Below are 17,230 nucleotides of genomic sequence, written 5' to 3' on the forward strand. Positions count from 1 at the left end.
GTCATCGTCCTGCTTTTGGTCAACATCAGAGTACATTGGGCGTACCATCTTGGTACGCAGGACGTACTCCGTTGGGAATGAAATATCGACTTTTGGACCTTGACCGTTGACTTTGACTTTGACCAGGGTTGACCAAGTTTGACGTAAGGGCATTTTGGGTAATTTGATTTAGAGTTTTAGATTTGGGTTCCTGTTAATTGTATAGGTGACCGGTAGAGATAACTTTTAGAGCAGTGATCGTTGTACCTAATCTTTCAGAATGTGAGGTGAGTTTCTCACTGTATCTGTGGGTCGAAGGCACCAATGTCGACCCATTACTTGTTATGTAGAATGCTAGCCGTCTCTGTGATACTTGCATGAAAGACTAGGATTTGGCCCCTGGCAATGGTATGAAAAACCAGGATCTCGCCCCTGGCACTTGTATGTAAGACCGAGATTCGACCCTCGACATTGCTAGGAAACACCATGGAGGTAACCTATTGCACTTGTATGTTAGACCAGGATTTGGCCCTCAGCATTGCAAGGAAAGACCATGGGGGTATCCCATGACACTTGTATGTTATGGTATGTGGTATTTTGGGGAACTCACTAAGCTTTGTGCTTACGGTTTCATATTTATGGTTTCAGGTACTTTCGGTTCAAAAGGAAAAGGCCCGGCGTGACTGCACAACATCCCCCCAGAGTTTTCCGCATTAGCAAATAATGATATTACTCTGATTTTTAAATAATATATTCACTTTTATTGGTTTTGGAACCACCCGTTGTATGATTATTGTTTTGCAAATGAAAATTTTTCCTTGGAGTTTCCGGACGTTACAAGTTGGTATCAGAGCCTTGGTTTGAGGGATTCAGGCACACTCTTGGGTATGTCTGGACTCAAACTGAGGAATTGATAATATTTTGAAAGAAAATGAGTTTCTAAAAAGATTTTGTAAATGGAATAAATTTCTAAAAGGATTTTACAAAGATAAAGGTGGTGTGATGCGTGCAATCGGCCGAGCTCAAGTAAGTGATTCCCAGAATACCCATACATTTTGATATGTTATATGATATGAATGTTTACATGCTAGGATAAGGCTACAGATACTTTCAGGAATTGCATGATAGATTTGCCTGATATGTGATGCCTTGTAGCCTAGGAAGCGTTGGATGCTAGATTGGGAATATGTAATGGTATCAGTAATTGCTAAGTGTATGCTTTAAAAACTGTATAAGATTAGGATCATATAGCCCTAGACTAAATGATTTGGCCTTATTTCATGTTCCTTGTTTGGTTGTGGTCCTAGGGAAGAGTCTTTTACTCGAAAATTTATTTGATCATGTATTGTGTATAATTTGCATGCATAAGGCAACCGGTAGTGAGATTGGAGGTTCCTAGCATAAGAAGTAGTATGTGAGCTTGGATGTTCTTTGGTTATTCTATGGATTGGAGTGTTACTGCTCAAATATTGTTTGCTTTGTGCCTTGTGGAACTCTTAGTAATACGAGTTAACTATTAATTGAATATGTCAAGTCACATGTTGCAAAGGTTAAATAATCTTAGAGTGATGGATTTGAATCTATTACGCATCTCTCGCTTGAGTCTAACCGTTGTAGGGTTGAGTCTGTTACTCGAAGGATTATCTAAGCTCCGTGGCATGTGATTATAGTCATGGGGTAGGTAAATGGTGTTAGTGGGAGTTCTTCAGCAGTTGATGGCAGGGTGACTTAGAGGATTTGGGATGATTCTTGAGGAAAGTATGGATAGGTCTCGAAGGTAGTATTCGGCCCGTACTACTGAAAGCACAGGATCCACACTAGAATTAAGGAGAGTCTTGGAATATGGGAAGCCTGTTGGATAAGGATTCATGGTTACGGTCTGATCATTTGCTTGGTTGTTTTTCAAAATGGTGATGATCACTCAGGAAGGAGGTTTAGGTTCTGGTTCACGCTCAGGTGTAGGTACTTTTCCAATTGATGAGAGGATGTGGTAGTTTATCTCGTTGGAGATCACTCGCGGTATTTTGGAGTAGACTCATGTGATCTTTGGTCGGTTAAAGAGGGGATTTTGGAGATTTTGGATGAGCGTCTGCGCGAGTTCCGTTATGAGATTATGGCTATTGTAGGAGCTCGCACTCTTTCCTTCTTTGAGTTCCGTGCTTGTGGAGCTCCCGCGTTCTTCGGTGAGGAGGACCCCATTGCCAGTAGGAGATGGTTAGCGGATATGGTGAGCGTTTTTCGGATGAGTTTCTGCTTCGAGGGGTCGGAGGTCAGATTTTCCTCCTGTCTTCTGAAAGACAAAGCCCGAGATTGGTGGGAGGAGGTAGACTTCGCTTTGGGAGGCAAAGCCCTGGAGACGATGACTTGGGATGAGTTTGTGAGCCGGTTTAGGGTCGAGTTTGCACCAGCTATTGAGGCGCAGCATTTGGCGAGGGAGTTTCAGGACCTTCGCCAGACGACTAAGACTATGGCAGATATCACTGCCAAGTTTTGGTAGAGAGCTTTGTTGGTTCCGTAGTATGCAACAGATGAGGAGATGCAGAAGGTAAGGTATCATGACATGCTGAGGGACAGAATCAAGGACTTTGTGAGATTGCCAGGGTGCGAGACCCTGAATGATATGATAGCTAGAGCCTGGGAGCGTGAGGTTGACTTAGAGCACCTCGCGAAGAGGAAGTCAGAGCAGACTCAGATTATAGTAAGCCAGGCGAAGTGGCCCAAGACTCGAGATTCACGTTTAGGAGGCCATCAGGGTTAGGGCCGTTGTGCCAAGTGTGGGAGGACCCCGAGGGAGGATGTCGGGATACAGGGCGAGGATGTTTCAGTTATTGTTAGATGGGTCATTTTAGTAGGGATTGCCCATGTGGGCTGGTTCCGATGTGTTTTCCCTGCAACCAGGTGGGTGACAAGAAGGCCAACTGTCCGATGTTGATGGGGAAGCAGTGAGTGCACCTGATCCAGTTACTTTGAGGATCAATGATGGTCGCGAGGGCAGAGTGGATGTTTCCATGCCGAGGAGCCAAGCATTGCAGCCTTCAGCTGAAGAGATCCGAGTTCCACCAGTTGACGTCACAAATATTTTATTTTGAGAATCATCATATGCCATTTTGCATACCGAGAGTTGTGCTTAGATGATATTCAGGTGAGTCGGTTTTGGATGTCGATGTAGGAGGCATTGACCACCGTCAGAGGAAGCTTTAAGTGAGAGAAGACCAACATCCGATTCAATCTTTGGTGGTATCAACAAGGAGCTCAAGGAATCCGCAAGGTGGGCATGTTGGGTTTGAATGCAGGAATTGTACGGGTTATTCGGGAATACGAGGCAATGAGGAATTGGTTTGATCATGGGTGTAAGATCGGTAATTGTCAAGTTCATACCTTCGAAGTATGGTCAGTTGCAGGTTCGCACGAGAATTATTCTAGTGCAAATAGGTCGTTGAATTGGTTGGGTACCCGCTTTGATATTTGATATTTTGTTCTTCGTCGTCCAATAAAGTCGTCGAGGACTTAGAGTGGATGCAATGGAAAAAGGTTGGGAATATTGAGCTCGTTGATATTTCGGGGAGTATTCATTGAATTTTGGCAAGTGTGTGTTCGCTAGGATTGGCTAGTAATGGAACACTTAGTACTTGTGGGCTCAGGTTGTCGACAACTTCGAGTAGTTAGGTTGCGAAATAGATTGAAAATCTATCAATTTTGTGGTTGGAAGAGCACAGTTGAATCCAAGTGGGGGAGAATCGCTTGGACCAAGGGATTGCACAAGGAATGAGATTTCAGGTTACCTTGTGCATTAGTGGTGGCGTATGGATGGTATGTGATTAGTTTCAGATGGAGGGATTGTGTTAGAGCCTCTTTGCATGTTCTTGTATGATGAAGGCTTTGGGGTTCGAAGCATAACCTATACACCTGATTGAGGAATAGCCAGATGAGGTTTTGTTTCATGATGATTATAGTTGGTATGGCATATGCACGGTAAGACCATGGGTTGGGTCCATGACAGTGTGGAAGTGTTGTAAGATTACAGGGTAGCCGTAGCATTCACTAGGTTGGCAGGTAGTGATAGAAGTGTTGTAAGACTGTGGGGTGGCTGTAGCATTCACTAGGTTGGCAGGTAGTAATAGAGGTGTTGTGAGACTGTAGGAAGGGCACAACATTCGTGGAATCAAGGAAGGATGTGGGCCATATGGGGTCGGTCGTGATGTAAGACTACAATTGAACTTGTAGCATCCATTTAGAACAAAGTAAGTTACATTGTATCAGTATGATGGCTGGTTATGATATCCCTGGTTGGAACATGAGGGTTGTTGAAGCCTTATATGTAAGCAGGTTAGGGTAGCTTGGCCAGGCAGACTCTTAAATAGAGTCTCATGGTACATTCGTTTGAAAGGATGTCAGTTTCAGCGACCGGTCAGGAGTCCAACACTTCAGATAATTGGTAGATCAGCTTGGAGCTCAAAAGATCTTGGATAGATCGAAAATGCGAATTTTGGTCAGCAGGATAATTTAGGGTAGTCAGGATTTTGTTCGGGTTAGATTGTGAAGTGGAGCCATATTGGTTGTGATTTAGAATGGTTATGTATTTCAGGAAGTCAGATAAGGTGTTGGATTTCTGGTTTTGAGCTGATTAGTGATGGTTATCCTTTATTGGTTAAGGTCAGCGGGAGCAAAGATTTATCCGTCGTCAGTATGTGATTTCTGCTTAGGATGGGTTCGATTATTGGAAGGCCATCATATGTTAGGGTCGACTTTTATCAGGGATCTGGTAGGTGGCCGGGGTGTATATGTTTTTGGGTATTTGTAAATTTGTTCAGGACGGATAGGTTTGTTCAGTTCGGGTTGTGAAGTTGAGTTTTTATGGGAAAGGTTTTGATTGGTTCCTGTCTGTTTGGGATTCTGATATTGTTCAAGGTTTTCAATTTCAGGTATAGCGGTTGGATACTCGTTGGCTTAGGGTAAAAGTTAAGGTTCATTCTTTGTTAGGGCTTGTGATCTTTGCTATTTTGGGTTCGACAACAGTAATGGTGGGCAGTCATCAGAGCGAGGTGACTTCCCCAGTCATTTTTGGGATCCAGAGAGTTTGGTCAGGATCGTTTAGTTCGGTAAAGGAGATAGTAAGGAATGATTTCTAGGACGAAATCCTATTTAAGTGAGGGAGAGTTGTAACACCCTGTTCGGGATTATTCTGTGATTCAGGGCTGTGGGCTAGAGGTCGATTGTGTAAAGGCTTTGGGCCTTAAGGAGGTGATGTTTAGAACTTTTGAAAGGATGTAATGATGGTTATGATATCTAAACCTTTGAATTGTGTTTTGTAGTCAAAGGGTAAAATGGGAAAAGTCATAGGTCGGGTTCTTGCATGAAATATGGATTTTTGTTCGAGAGGTTTTTAGTCCAAGATATTTAGATAATATTATAGAGCTCTTCAATACCTTTTCATGGATATAAAGATCGTCGAAAACGGAGTTGGAACGAATAAGTTATGACCGTTTGAAGTTAAGGCGGTTTTGAGGTTGAGCCGTGTACAATGGGCGTACTCAACGTGTACGTTGGGCGTACTAGGCCATCGCTAGTACGTTGGGCGTAATTTGAGTACGTTGGGTGTACGCGATCAGTGCCCAAACCAGATTTTCGTGGTTTGAGCCATATTTAAGATCCTTAACTCCCCTAAACCAATTCCATTCTCAACATCCACCTCTCCAACACCCTCTCTTGTAACCCTAACCCTAGATTGAGCCTTGTGAGCAAAAGACAGTGTTTTTAACTGCTTTGCAGTGTTCTTGGTGCACCTTGGAGAATAAGGAACTCGTTGAAGAAGTGTTGGTTGCATTGGAGCTTGTAGATCCAGACTTTGTTCACGTTAATCTTTCTTACAGAGGTATAAAGTTTGAATCTTGATGATTAAACTGTTAGATCTAGCTAGTTTTGGGTGTTATAAGCTTTTGGTCACTTTAAGTTCATAAAGTTTATATCTTGAAAGTTTGTGACCTTGTTATGAATAAAGTTGGAAACTTTATCCATCTAAACATCATTTTGATTCAGTTTTGAAGGTTGGAGACTAGGACTAAATGGATTAAGTTGAAAATATGCACTTTTGGGTCCCTTTGAGATTTAAAGACTAGATCTTGTTTGTTGGGACCATTCTAATGGATAAAGGTTGAAACTTTATCCATTATGGAGCTATTATGAACCATAAAAATGTGATCTTGGCCCTTCTATCCTTCCATACAAGAGTTGTGATGTCTTATTGGGTTAAGAACTTAGAGTTTTTGACATTAACCACTTTATAGCCATGCAAATTCATAAAGTTGGAAAATTTATGACTTAGGACATCATTTTGGGCTTGGATATGAGTTTTGGACGTAAGGGCTTAATGGAATAAGCTCTTAATGGAGTTTTGGGACTAGGCTGTGTACGCTGGGCGTACCAGGTGGTACGATGCGTGTACGCGGTTAGCGCCCCGCTTTTGGTCGACATTAGAGTACACTGGATGTACTCTTTTGGTAGGTAGGACGTACTCTGCTGGGAAGGAAATATTTACTTTTGGACGTTGACTGTTGACTGTTGACTTTGACCAGGGTTGACCAAGTTTGACCTAAGGGCATTTTGGGTAATTTGATTTATAATTTGAGATTTGGGTTCTTGTTAATTGTATAGGTGACCGGTAGAGATATCTTTTAGTGCAGTGATCGTTGCATCTATTCTTTCAGACTACGAGGTGAGTTTTCTCACTGTATCTGTTGGTTGAAGGCATCAATGCCGACCCATTACTTGTTAAGTAGAATGCTAGTTATCTCTGTGATACTTGCATGAAAGACCAGGATATGACCCCTAGAAATTGTATTAAAGACCAGGATCTAGCCCCTGGTACTTGTATGTAAGACTGGGATTTGGCCCTCAGCTTTGCAAGGAAAGACCATGGGGGTAGCCTTGACACTTGTGTGTTAGACCGAGATTTGGCCCTCAGCATTGCAAGGAAAGACCGTAGGGGTAGCCCATGGCCATTGTATGTTATGGTATGTGGTACTTTGGGGAACTCACTAAGATTTGTTCTTACGGTTTCATATTTATGGTTTCGGGTACTTTCGGTTCAAAAGGGAAGGTCCCGACGTGACTGCACAGCATCCCGTAGAGTTTTCTGCATTGGCAATTAATGATATTACTCTGATGTTTAAATAATATATTCACTTTGATTGGTTTTGGAACAACCCGTTGTATGATTATTGTTTTAAACATAAAAAAATTTCCTTCGATTTTCGGGACGTTACACCAGTCATCAAATATCGAGCTTTCCACATTGAATTCAACCTATAATATTACATTATATGGGAATTGTGTATCTCAATATGAAATATTTAAGGTGGACTTTAAACTCGTCCTTACAGCCGCCTTGTACACAAGATCTCTTGTTAACCCTTTGGTTATTTGATCGGTTATATTCAACTATATTCTTACAAACTCTACAGATATCACACCGGTCATGATGAGCTCACATATCATGCTATGTCTAACACCTAAATGTCTTTACTTCCTATTGTACACATGACTATAAGCCTTATTTAAGGTTGCAACACTATCATAAACTCTACCGCTCGACCCCACCTAGGGGCTCTTCCCCTTGCACCCCGCCAGGGGCTGCTGTCCCTTGGATCCCGCTTCTAGAGGTGCTTCCCCTGGACCCCCATTCGTTCAGGGGGTTCACCCTAAATGATAGTCTACTTTGTATCTTGAACAAACTCAAAGAAGTGTGTACTCCGGACCTTCCATACTTGCTTAATGTTTATTAAGATTTCTTTTGGTCTACAAATTAATGTCATTACACTTGAATAATATTAGTGAAAACAAATCACCAACAGAGGACATATCTAAAACTTTTCTTATCGGAAAGTATGTTCAATGTTAATTAATAAATTTTATTTATTCCTTTTAACTTTGTTTGTTGGAAAAGTTCGTATTTGAATATATTTCATATATTGGTTGTTTTTAATTTCTTGATTTTATATTCAAAGCATTGGAGTGATTATTCCATTTATTAAAATATAGGCACATTATAATAGATGTTTGTTGTATGCAAACTTTCTTTCTTTTTAAAGAAAATGATGTTTGTAGATCGTAAAATAATCGAGTTGCAACTGATTTTTGTTGCCTAACATTTATTAAACTAATGCAAGGATATTATTTTCTTCATTAGTTATTTTGTTTATTTCTTATTCTATTATTAAGAATTCAAAATTCTGATATTTCTGACATATGATGTGAGTTTTCAGTCTTTTTCCCTTTTCTATTACACCTTGCATATTTTTCTTTAATCATTCATAGTTTATTATTGATTTTTTGTAGTGGCAAGCAAGCAAGTAAAGATGCAACTTTCTTAATAACGGTTGTTGCACTGTTTATATGAAAAAAGTTGGTTGAAAAAGAGAGCATTTATTGTGTGAGTGTAAGATTAAAGATGGATGATGCAAGATGTGAAACATCTTTCATGGTGTGTTGTAGTTTTCATTCCGGAAAAACATAGAGGACCCTATGTTAAATTTTTTCTTATTTGTAGAATACCCGTTGTTCATATTCGAAGATACATTGTTCAAATTAGAAGATAACGTGATCAGTTTAGAATACAATTTGTTCATTTGGGAATTTATAGTATTCAAATTAAAATATTTAATCATTCATAGTTTATTATTGAATTGTTGTAGTGGGAATCAAGCAAGTTGATGAGAATAATGCGCTATTAGATCGATAGATTCTTAACAGATAAACAAATATAAATTAATAAAAGAACACGAGAATGAATCAAACGAATGTCGAATGATTAAATTATGCTCCACCTCAGAAGAGCTCGATGAAGAACTTCGGCTGTAGAGGTGTGCTAGGGTTACAGTGCAATTCAATGCAAAACAATCAATCAGAAGCATAATAATAACTAAGCATGCATGCACTATATATACAAACCCTAAAGACAAAACACGGTTGGACAGGCCCAAACCGTGAATACATGATGGACTATAACACGAGCCCAAAGACGCAACACCATAGACTCAAGAATCTCCCCCTTTGCGTCAATAGAGGCGAGAGATCAAATGGGTTGAGCAACGGTAACCTTTTTCACGATCTTGAAGATCTTCGGTATGATGGCAAGAAGAGTATGACGGAAATCAATGTACCACCAAAGCATATCCGTGAAGTTCTTCTTATCTGCTGCTTCGTTCTGTTTACACCTGTGGATGATATCCAAAATATGCTCTAAGCAAGACATGGAAAACATGTGTTTTTCATCAAGATAGAACACGAACTTCTGATTGTCAATACTTTAACGGATGTAATCTTCTGTGCACTCCACGTCAAGTACTGTGGTTGAGAATATTTAAGATAAAAATCAATAAGATCCCGATCAACCTTCGGGTTTGGAGAAGGAATATTTACTATCGCTTTAAAACAGTGAAACACAAACGCCTTTCGGGTGATAGACATATCAAACTGTGAGTCTTTGGTGTTATCACAATCAAAAGAAGTAACTGGTTCCAGCCAATGAGTACTTGGAAAATCAATCGCTTCTTTTATCATCTTCTCCACAGTCCATAAAGGAAATAGAGCTTTCCTGCACTCCAACGTATCATGTGCCTCTTTTTCCCTACTCTCTTTCTCTCTCTCTCTCTCTCTCTCTCTCTCTCTCTCTCTCTCTCTCTCTCTCTCTCTCTTCTTCTTCTCTTACCACCTTCAAAGTTTCATCAAGCTTTTCAACACGTTTCTTTCTTTTTAGAGAGTCTTCCTCAGTTTCCTCTTCATCATCACTCTGACCCATAATACCCTTCTTTTTGTCCAACACACTAGAACCCGAAGCTTCATTACCCTTCGGTTTAGTGGTGACCTTCGGCTGATTTGATGTATTATTACCAGACACTTTTGAAGGCAGTTGTTTGGGAGGATTTTGAGAATCTACTCCCCCTTGTTGCGGAGTAGCAATTGGCTCCGTAACACCCTCAATCCTACTTAACATTTCGAGAGCAGGAAGAAGTTTCTCCTTTAAATGTTGTCAGACAGTGATTGTGAGAACCGAATCGTGAGAATCTAAAAGAATTGAAAGAAGTAGATGCACGTCACTCACACAACTTTTTATCACTGTGCGTTTGGTTTTAAGGGCTTCAATATCCTTCTGAGCTTGACTAAGTCCCAGAGAGAGAGTGGCAATCTGAGTTTGGGAGAGAGCAAGATCTTCCCTCATTTGGTTATCCAGGGCAAGGTCTGCTTGAAATTTGGCAAGACGTGAATTAACAGAAGAAAGAAGAGTAACACTATCAGCTTGAAGACCTTGGGGAACTGCTTCAAATTTTTCTCTTTCAGCCATAAGAGATTTTGACAGAGAGGCAATGACTTCATTTGCTTTACTGGTATTAACCGCTGCAGTGCTTTGAAGAGATTCCATGACTAACTTTGAATCAGAAATGAGAGTTTTAACCTCACCAATAGCATTGTTGTAAGAGAGAGTGGCAACATCAACAGCTTGAGTAGCTTTGTGAATAGATTGATCATGATGTTTAATCAAAGTCTCAACTAAAGCCTTCATAGCAGCATCAGAGTATGCTGAAGTGGAGGAAGCAGCAGAAGATCCCAGTAGCTGATCAAGCTTGGCATTGAGATCCTTCAAGTGACACTTGGAAAGAGGAACATCATCATCATCATCTTCGTCACATTGAACTCGATACGGACTATAGTAAAATGACTCAAATTCCATATCAGCTCCACCGAGAGTAGAGCCAGATTCGGTTGAGGGTGATGGAGATGGAGGTGGGTTTGTAACAGTGTTTTCGGTCCCTGAGGTAAGTGCCCCCGTATCAGATACGTTGACACGAACCGGAGGTTTGGTTGTGGTTGTTGTTGTTGAAGTTACTTGAGAAATGATGGGTAGTGGTAGAAGTATAGTTGAAGTGGGTACAGAAGAAACAGGTGGTGGAAGTGGTGCAATGGAAATAGGAACAATAGTATTAGATGGAGAAGGAGGAGGAGTTGGAACTGAGTCATTAAGAGGTACCTCTGGAGTTGAAGAATGTGGAGGTGTGTTTCCCCTCGGTGACTCTTCATGGTGAACATCTTCACCTTCGGCTGATTTCTCTTGATCACCATCAGAAGGAACATAATCTGAGTCACTAGGCGAGGATGCCTTTGGTTTCTTTTCCATCTTCTTAATCTTTTTCTTCTTTGCAGCCGAAGGAGCTGCCTTGTCAATTTTACGCTTTTTGGGCGTTGCAGCTTGTGATGAAGGACCTTCAGTCTCTTTCTTCTTGGAATCCAGTTTCTTCCCCCGTTTTGTTGGTTTCTCAACCGCGTCCAGAGCACTCTGCATCTCCGGAGTCAATTGCCTTGGTCCCGTAGGAGGAAGTTTTCTGTATTCAGCCATGACATTGCTTACCATAGCAACACTTCGGTACATTGATTCAGGAATGGACCCAATGAACAGGAACTTGGTTGGATCAGTGACAATGATCTTCTTTGTGTGAAAGGTCGCAATTGATAAGCGTAGGGCATCCGCCATTACTGGAATCTGAAAGGTCTCAATCGCTCTGTGAGTTATGAGGATCCAGAACCGACCACACGAAATCTATGAGTCGCTTGAAGATGAATTGAGACTCTGTACCACTTGAGCCCAAACAAGCGTTCCATAGTTGAGGTTTAGACCATGGTAGAGACCATATAGAATAGTCATAAACCCTTTGCTTGCCCCATCTGAACCTGCAACCCTTTCTGGTAAACCCTTAACTAGAAGAGTAAAAATTCCATTCCATTGTGGTGGAAGGCAGGATTTTTTGAACTTTGTTATCGTGGTGAGGACGTCAGTATACCCTATATCGTAGAACATTGTAATCAGGATTCACCAACGAATCATCAGTAGGAAGCCCTAACAGTGAACAAAAGCGAGCTTTGGAGACTGAGGTCTTGTGATTGAAGATTTCGAAAAAGATTCTATCTTTGCGTTTGTCATAGACGGCATAGGTATACACTTGGGAAAGCAGAGACATTGGCACATATTCCACCTTGGTGAGAGAAATTACGAGTGGTGAATATTTTAGACATTCAACCAGTTGTAGCACATAAGAATCATAGAGGAAGGAGTTCAAGTCGATAAGAAGATTCTGATTAGGTTTGATGACCAGCAAATTCGATGAGGCAGTTTGTTCATGAACTGAAGAAGATTCAGCCATTGTTGTTGGTTTGAAGAAGAAGATGAACAGTATAATCGCTGGTGTATTCTTGAGAGAGTTGTAGTAAATGGTAAAAAGGTGAGAGAGGAAAGTCTGAACCTTTTATACGATTACCATGAAAGAGAAAAGATCTTGAGTAATGATTCCACGATCTTCGGAAACGGCGCCTGAAAAAGCACGATTTGACAGCTGTGTTTCCCTATGAAGATGTCATTAGGCGTGATGGTAGAAACCGTTTCAAATTCAAGCGCCCATACCAATTCTTATCCTGTGACTCGGTTTGAATTCTTATCTAGTTACTGCCTCTTCGATTTCAAAGACTTTTCAAGTTCATTGACCAACTGTGACCCATCCAATCGATTCAAATAAGATGCATATCGTTCAGTCTTTAGGAGAAGGCACCATGATAGCATATGAAACCGAACTTTTAAATCTGAAAATAGCCATTAGTAACCTGAACTAGACTTGTGAAAATCACGTGGATTCTCGTGCAAGAGTGTGCAAAAAAAAGAAATAAAGAAAAGTTATTTGTGGGAATTTAAGTGATGTCAATTTAGACACGAAACTGTAGATCCCGGGCACGAATCTCTTCCTTCAAAGTCAAGAGAGACTTAGAAGTGTCTGTGTGGTTTCCCATTAAAATATGATCAAATTTTTGTATAGAAACATTGAAAGGCTTATTTTCAAAATAAGGCTTTAAAGGGTGGTTTAACTTCAACCGAACTTCAGTGCTTGAAATAAGACCGAAAGTTGGATAAAGTACTTGTGAAACCGATGTGGCCTGTTGGACAAGTAGATTTGATAAAATATTCAGTGACTTGATGAATATTAGAAATCTCAAAAAATAAAAAAACTGGATCCTATGGGAAGAAACGTCTTGGTGTTAGACAATTTCATAAAGATCACACAAAAATAAAAGGAGATTTCTTGAGGTAACAAGTAATAGCTTGAACATTAGAGCGTTCACCGTCAATTCATTTAAGGTATTGGATATTGGGTTTCACTTAGCACGTGGTGAACGAAACTAAGATCATTAACACGGATGTTGTGTAACCATAAACCTCAGTGGTAATTGCTGAGAGTCTCAAGGGTTACGTTTATGGAACGAAACATAATGGAGAAATGAGTGGAGGTGGTTAAGGAACCGAAAGTACCTCTGCTATACAAAAATGACAAAGCAGACAACTCTTGACTCAATATGAGAAGAGTAAGGTAGCTCATGACTTGAGTGATTTTAGCAGCCTGATTGGGAAGAAACGATTGGTGTTTATCGAATCATTAAGGCTTCACTCAGAGTCTTGGAGGCTTCGGTCTACATGCAGCAGCATGCTTCTAAGGACACCTAGCTAGTACAAAGATAAGAAAGTTATACCCGCCCCAACATCATTTTGTGTCGCATCTGTGAACTTGAAACAAGGTAAGAATTGAGAGAAAAAAAAACTAAAAACAAATAGAAATATTTTTGTAGTTTTGGATTTTTCTGAAAAATTATAAAAACAGAAAATAAATTATTTTTGGATTTTTGTAATTTCTGAAAAATAATAAAAACAGAAAATAAAATATTTTTGGATTTTTGTAAATTTCTGAAAAATAACAAAAAATAAAGTAAATACCAAAGTAAATCAGGCGAAAGGATAAACAAGTTATACAAAAATATACAACCGAAATCAATCCTAAGATAAGATGAAGCGAAATGGGCAGAGCGGTCGGTTCATTTCGGTTCCCGAAAATTCCGGAAACGAAATAGACCAAACGTTCGGTTCATTTCGGTTCCCGAAAATTCCGAAACCGAAATAGTCTGAGCATTCGCTCTATTTCGCTTGTACAATTTTAATGAGAAGAAAGGGGTTTCGTTACTGACTCAGCTTCCATCATTCCCAAGCCTTGGTGTATCTTATTAAAGCTTGCTTCAGGTAAGGCCTTGGTGAATATGTGAGCCAGTTGATCAACAGATTTAACGAAATAGACTTCGACATTACCATCTTCGACATGGTCCTTGATGAAATGGTATCTTAGTGAAATATGTTTCGTCTTGGAGTGTTGCACTGGATTGTGACAAATTCTAATTGCGCTTTCGGAGTCACAGTAGAGGGGAATCTTCTTCATGCTTAGGCCATAATCCCTAAGTTGGCTTTGTATCCATATGATTTGTGAAGTACAGGATGTTGCGGCGATGTACTAAACTTCGGCTGTAGAAAGAGACATGCAAGTTTGTTTCTTTGATTGCCAACTGACGAGTTTACCATCAAGGAATTGGCACCCGCCAGTTGTGCTCTTTCGGTCCAGTCCACATCCACCAAGATCAGCGTCAGAGAAGGCTTGAACAAAGAAGCCGGATTTTGCAGGATACCAGAGACCGAGAGACGAAGTTCGCTTCAAATACCGGAAGATGTTTTTCACTGCAACCATATGAGGTTCTCTTGGGTTTGCTTGAAACCTGGCACAATAACAGACATAGAACATAATATCTGGTCTGTAGAATCATAAAAGTGACCCTCTTGAACTTCAGCCACCGCAGCCCTCAAGCATCCGCAGTCAGATCCTCTTCAGCAACCGCACCCAAAGTCATCATCAACCGCAGTCACTCTTACGTTCTAGATTACTTTACTTTATCTTTTTATTGTAACTCTCTATTGTCCAGTATGCCTTGCATGGGTACTCTTAGAGATGTGATCCAGTGTAATCCTTGAGACTCTATAAATAGAGCTCAACCTTTCTTACTCAATATAAGTTTGATTACGCATCTAAAAACTCTCTATCTTATGTCTTCACTCTCTTACTCCAAAAGTTCATCTGAATACAACTGAATACTATCTCTCTTCGGAGCAAGTCATTCGTGACTTAATCACTAAGTTCGATCTCGCTTACTAACTTGGTATGAATGCATTCCATGTTATGAATCAACTTATATGTATACTTGATATATCACCTGCTGTCATTTACATTTCCTTACATTTCTGCAACTAACTCTTTAACTTTCTAACTCGTTAACTTATTATTATTGTTGAGCTTTTAGATCCTTTGAGATAAACTATTCCGCAACTATACTTGTTCTAACGTTTGTTCAAGTGTCTCAAGTTTTTCTCTCAATAATTGGTATCAGAGCCATAGTGGTTGTTTTTTGAAAACAAAACTCTGATTTTCAAAGGGCCTTCTATACCAATGAAGCTCATTTCTTAAAAAATCCTTAAAAAAACAAGGAAAATTGGCACAAGCACAGTCTCTGAATGTTTCCAACCGTGTTGGTGGTTCGAATCGAGCCCCAATATTGGTGGCAAATGAATATCATCACTGGTCCCTGAGAATGGAAAGGTACTTAAGAAGACTTGGTAGAGATGTATGGCGGTCTTTAGAAGAAGGACCACATGTCCCTGTGCTTACACCAGTTCAAACCGATGGCGCCACAGCCAGACTAGGAGGAGGACAACCAGTCATGAACCGTCCCACCAAAGATGATCTCGATAAAATGGAAAATGATGCTGTTGCTTTTTATGAAATCTCTTGTGGAGTTGCTCCTGACAACTTCGACATTATCATAAACTGCAAATCAGCAAAAGAGATCTGGGAAGTTCTCAAGAATTTGTACGAAGGCTCAGAACAAGCTCAAGACAAGAAGCTTACAACTGCACTCAATGAGTTCAACAATTTCAAAGCTCATACTGGCAAAAGTTTAGAAGACTCCTTCAAGAGGTTCAACCTGATAGTCACCAAGATATCAAATGCTGGCACCATCCGCAGTAACCATGAAACAAACCTTCAGTTTCTCAACGGTTTTGGAAGACATTGGACTACTGCTGAGATGATAGTTCAAGGAGATAGAAAAATTCATTCTTTGTCTCTCTACAAGCTCTACAGGGAACTGCAAGCACAAGAATCCACCGTACTCAAAGATTGTGCTGACTTCGGAGGACCACTTGCTCTTATAGCACAAGCTCCACATAATCAATCCTACTCCACCTCGTATGACACTACACCGCAGTCATACGAAGCTGACTCAGAGTATGATGATGAAGAAGAATTTCAGAAGGCTATTGCTCTTGTTAGTCAACTGTTCAACCGACTACCACCTCCTTCCTTTCGTAAAAATCAACAGTTCAACAAACATCCATTCAACCGTAACTTCAACCCGCAGAATAACCATTCTCGTTATCTCAAAAGTTCTCATCCACCACCGCAATCTCAAAATACTCAACCAAAGGAGGCACCGCAGTCCACTCAAACCACTGACTCCGGTACTCCCTCAGAAGAAAAAACTGATGTTGTGATTTGTCACAAGTGCAATAAAGAAAATCACTTTGCAAGAGATTGCAAGGCCAATGTAGTAAAAGACAGAGCATTCTATCTTAGAATGGCTCAAGAATTGGAAGAAAAGGAAAAGGATAGGGCATACGTAGCCCATGTCAAAAGAGACCATCAAGTTTGGTCATCCGGAGATGAAGAGGAAGCCATCATCAGTGTCAAAGGAAAAGGCAAACTCTGCATGCTGGCAACTGCGGATGATGATGAGTCTACAAAGCTGGAAAAGAACTACTGCTACATGGCTAAGGATGGAACTCTAAGCATCGTCGAACAAGTAAAACAAATGATCCAAAGTCTAAACTATAGCATGCATGAATGTCAACCCTTCATAGACAATCTTAATGACACATGTGCTGCCGTCCTTACAGACTATAACAAAGCCTTAAATGAGAAGAACATAGCGTCCCAGGAGATGTTTCATGTAAGAGGACGACTGGACAACAAAAGACTCAAAATGGCTATGTTAGAAAAGGACTTAGAGTTAGAAAAAGATGCAAGAATGTTGAGTGAATCACAACTAGAGATAGCTTTGAACCAAAGAGATTTAGCTCAGAGTAAGATTGTACGGTTAAATCTTTTAATAGAAAAATTATTCAATGAAAGTGAAGCTATTGAAAATTTGGTAAATAATGGAACTGTAGACAACACATACAATTGGGGTTGGTCCAATGGATATCCTACCGCAAAGGATTCCTCACCCCGGTTTAACAAAGATCGACTGTATGTCCCTCCGGACCGAGAATTTCATTTCCCAGTCAATG

Source organism: Lactuca virosa, chromosome 3 (assembly GCF_052849685.1).
Source record: "Lactuca virosa cultivar CGN04683 chromosome 3, Lactuca_virosa_CGN04683_v6, whole genome shotgun sequence".
Taxonomy (NCBI): domain Eukaryota; kingdom Viridiplantae; phylum Streptophyta; class Magnoliopsida; order Asterales; family Asteraceae; genus Lactuca; species Lactuca virosa.